The sequence below is a fragment of the Arachis ipaensis genome, chromosome B5 (assembly GCF_059453495.1).
Source record: "Arachis ipaensis isolate K30076 ecotype BB chromosome B5, ASM5945349v1, whole genome shotgun sequence".
NCBI lineage: Eukaryota > Viridiplantae > Streptophyta > Magnoliopsida > Fabales > Fabaceae > Arachis > Arachis ipaensis.
The window spans coordinates 19,941,528-19,946,080 of NC_142440.1; the positions used below are offsets into that span (position 1 = coordinate 19,941,528).

Consider the following 4,553-nt stretch of genomic DNA (forward strand, 5'->3'; position numbering starts at 1 on the left):
AACTAAGAGAAGCTAAATTACAACAGTCCAGCAAGCACCTTTCAGAAATTTTCGAACAAGAAGAGGAGATGGCAGCCGAAAATAATAATAATGCAAGGAGGATGCTTGGTGACTTTACTGCACCTAATTCCAATTTACATGGAAGAAGCATCTCCATCCCTACCATTGGAGCAAACAATTTTGAGCTGAAACCTCAATTAGTTTCTCTGATGCAGCAAAACTGCAAGTTTCATGGACTTCCATCTGAAGATCCTTTTCAGTTCTTAACTGAATTCTTGCAGATCTGTGATACTGTTATGACTAATGGAGTAGATCCTGAAGTCTACAGGCTCATGCTTTTCCCTTTTGCTGTAAGAGACAGAGCTAGAGTGTGGTTGGACTCTCAACCTAAAGATAGCCTGAACTCTTGGGATAAGCTAGTCACGGCTTTCTTAGCCAAGTTCTTTCCTCCTCAAAAGCTGAGCAAGCTTAGAGTGGATGTTCAAACCTTCAGACAGAAAGAAGGTGAATCCCTCTATGAAGCTTGGGAGAGATACAAGGAACTGACCAAAAAGTGTCCTTCTGACTTGCTTTCAGAATGGACCATCCTGGATATATTCTATGATGGTCTGTCTGAATTAGCTAAGATGTCATTGGATACTTCTGCAGGTGGATCCATTCACCTAAAGAAAACGCCTGCAGAAGCTCAAGAACTCATTGACATGGTTGCTAATAACCAGTTCATGTACACTTCTGAGAGGAATCCTATGAGTAATGGGACGCCTCAGAAGAAGGGAGTTCTTGAAATTGATACTCTGAATGCTATATTGGCTCAGAATAAAATATTGACTCAGCAAGTCAATATGATTTCTCAGAGTCTGAATGGAATGCAAGCTGCATCCAACAGTACTCAAGAGGTATCTTCTGAAGAAGAAGCTTATGATCCTGAGAACCCTGCAATAGCAGAGGTGAATTACATGGGTGAACCATATGGAAACACCTATAATCCCTCATGGAGAAATCACCCAAATCTCTCATGGAAAGATCAACAAAAGCCTCAACAAGGCTTTAATAATGGTGGAAGAAACAGGTTTAGCAATAGCAAGCCTTTTCCATCATCTACTCAGCAACAGATAGAGAACTCTGAACAAAATACCTCTAATTTAGCAAACTTAGTCTCTGATCTATCTAAGGCCACTGTGAGTTTCATGAATGAAACAAGGTCCTCCATTAGAAATTTGGAAGCACAAGTGGGCCAGCTGAGTAAAAGAATCACTTAAACCCCTCCTAATACTCTCCCAAGCAATACAGAAGAGAATCCAAAAGGAGAGTGCAAGGCCATTGAATTGACCATCATGGCCAAACCCACAAGAGAGGAGAAAGACGTGAATCCCAAGGAGGAAGACCTCCTGGGATGTCCAGTGATCAATAAGGAGTTTCCCTCTGAGGAACCAAAGGACTCTGGGGGCTCATCTAGAGACCATAGAGATTCCATTGAACCTCCTTATGCCATTCATGAGCTCTGATGAGTATTCTTCTTCTGAAGAGAATGAAGATGTTACTGAAGAGCAAGTTGCCAAGTTCCTTGGTGCAATCATAAAGCTGAATGCCAATTTATTTGGTAATGAGACTTGGGAAGATGAACCTCCCCCTGTTCACCAATGAACTAAATGCATTGGATCAACTGAGATTGCCTCAGAAGAAACAGGATCCTGAAAAGTTCCTAATACCTTGTACCATAGGCACCATGACCTTTGAGAAAGCTCTATGTGATCTTGGGTCAGGAATAAACCTCATGCCACTCTCTGTAATGGAGAAACTGGGAATCTTTGAGGTACAAGCTGCTAAAATCTCATTAGAGATCGCAGACAATTCCAGAAAACAGGCTTATGGACAAGTAGAGGACATATTAGTAAAGGTTGAAGGCCTTTACATCCCTGCTGATTTCATAATCCTAGATACTGGGAAGGATGAGGATGAATCCATCATCCTTGGAAGACCCTTCCTAGCCACAGCAAGAGCTGTGATTGATGTTGACAGAGATGAATTAGTCCTTCAATTGAATGAGGACTCCCTTGTGTTTACAACTCAAGGTTATCCTTCTGTAAACATGGAAAAGAGGTACAGTAAGCTTCTCTCAAAACAGAGTCAACCAGAGCCCCCACAGTCAAACTCTAAGTTTGGTGTTGGGAGGCCACAACCAAACTCTAAGTTTGGTGTTGAACTCCCATATCCAAACTCTAAGTTTGGTGTTGGGGAGTCTCAACAATGCTCTGAACATCTGTGAGGCTCCATGAGAGCCCACTGTCAAGCTATTGACATTAAAGAAGCGCTTGTTGGGAGGCAACCCAATTTTTATTTATCTAATTTTATTTTAATTTAGTTGTTCTTTTCATGTTTTATTAGGTTCATGATCATGTGGAGTCACAAAATAAATATAAAAATTGAAAACGGAATCAAAAACAGCAGAAGAAAAATCACACCCTGGAGGAGGATCTTACTGGCGTTTAAACGCCAGTAAGGAGCATCTGGCTGGCGTTCAATGCCAGAACAGAGCATGTTTCTGGCGTTGAATGCCAGAAACAAGCAGCATCCTGGCGTTCAGACGCTAGAAATGCACAGTGAAGAAGAGCTGGCGCTGAACGCCAGAAACAAGCATCTGGCTGGCGTTCAACGCCAGAATTGCATGCAAAAGCATTTTACGTGCCTAATGGGTGCAGGGATGTAAATCCTTGACACCTCAGGATCTGTGGACACCACAGGATCATCTCAGGATCTGTGAATCTCACAGGATCCCCACCCACCTCACCCTCTCTCTCTCAATTCATGGTCATCCATTCTGTTTTCCATTCACCACTTACATCCATACACACATCCCTCCATCTCCTCCATATCTTCTTCTTCTTCTTCTTCTATTCTTTCTTCTTTTGCTCGAGGGCGAGCAACATTCTAAGTTTGGTGTGGTAAAAGCATAAGCTTTTTGTTTTTCCATTACCATTGATGGCACCTAAAATCGGAGAAACCTCTAGAAAAGGGGAAGGGAAGACAAAGGCTTCCACCTCCGAGTCATAGGAGATGGAAAGATTAATCTCAAGGGTCTATAGCTCAGTGGTAGAACATGTGGCTACAAATCAAGAGATCCCTGAGATACCTCAGGGGATGCACTTCCCTCCACATAATTATTGGAAGCAACTGAGGATAGAAATACCAAAAATCACTAGGGATCAAGCCACAAAGGCAAGGAAGAGACATAGAAGAGCTCAAGGACATCATTGGTTCCTCAAGAAGAAAACGCCACCATCACTAAGGTGGACTCATTCCTTGTTCTTAAATTCTCTGTTTTTCATTTTCTATGTTAAGTGCTTATCTAAGTTTGTGTCTTATTACATGATCATTAGTATTTAGTAACTTTGTCTTAAAGTTATGAATGTCCTATGAATCCATCACCTCTCTTAAATGAAAAATGTTTTAATTCAAAAGAACAAGAAGTACATGAGTTTCGAATTTATCCTTGAACTTAGTTTAATTATATTGATGTGGTGACAATGCTTCTTGTTTTCTGAATGAATACTTGAACAGTGCATATGTATTTTGAAGTTGTTGTTTAAGAATGTTAAATATGTTGGCTCTTAAAAGAATGATGACAAGGAGACATGTTATTTGATAATCTGAAAAATCATAAAAATGATTCTTGAAGCAAGAAAAAGCAGCAAAGAACAAAGCTTGCAGGAAAAAAAATAGCAAAAAAAGAGAGAAAAAGCAAGCAGAAAAAGCCAAAAGCTCTTAAAACCAAGAGGCAAGAGCAAAAATCCAAGAACCCTTAAAACCAAAAGGCAAGGGTAAATAAAAAGGATCCCAAGGCTTTGAGCATCAGTGGATAGGAGGGCCTAAAGGAATAAAATCCTGGCCTAAGCGGCTAAACCAAGCTGTCCCTAACCATGTGCTTGTGGCGTGAAGGTGTCAAGTGAAAACTTGAGACTGAGCGGTTAAAGTCAAGGTCCAAAGCAAAAGAAGAGTGTGCTTAAGAACCCTGGACACCTCTAATTGGGGACTTTAGCAAAGCTGAGTCACAATCTGAAAAGGTTCACCCAATTATGTGTCTGTGGCATTTATGTATCCGGTGGTAATACTGGAAAACAAAGTGCTTAGGGCCACGGCCAAGACTCATAAATTAGCTATGTTCAAGAATCAACATACTGAACTAGGAGAATCAATAACACTATCTGAACTCTGAGTTCCTATAGATGCCAATCATTCTGAACCTCAATGGATAAAGAGAGATGCCAAAACTATTCAAGAGGCAAAAAGCTACAAGTCCCGCTCATCGGATTGGAGCTATGTTTCATTGATAGTTTGGAATTTATAGTATATTCTCTTCTTTTTATCCTATTTGATTTTCAGTTGCTTGGGGACAAGCAATAATTTAAGTTTGGTGTTGTGATGAGCGGATAATTTATACGCTTTTTGGCATTGTTTTTAGTAGAATCTAGTTACTTTTAGGGATGTTTTTATTAGTTTTTATGTTAAATTCACATTTTTGGACTTTACTATGAGTTTGTGTGTTTTTCTGTGAT

The 4,553-nt window shown here is 40.3% G+C and overlaps 1 non-coding gene across 1 annotated transcript; it reads right to left on the minus strand.

Annotated features, from left to right (window-relative positions):
• Positions 1-464: 464 nt before the first annotated feature.
• On the minus strand, positions 465-568 carry LOC148563538 (small nucleolar RNA R71). Its single transcript, XR_015884954.1, has one exon. It is a non-coding gene; the product is annotated as a small nucleolar RNA R71 (small nucleolar RNA).
• Between the last annotated feature and the right edge of the window lie 3,985 nt (positions 569-4,553).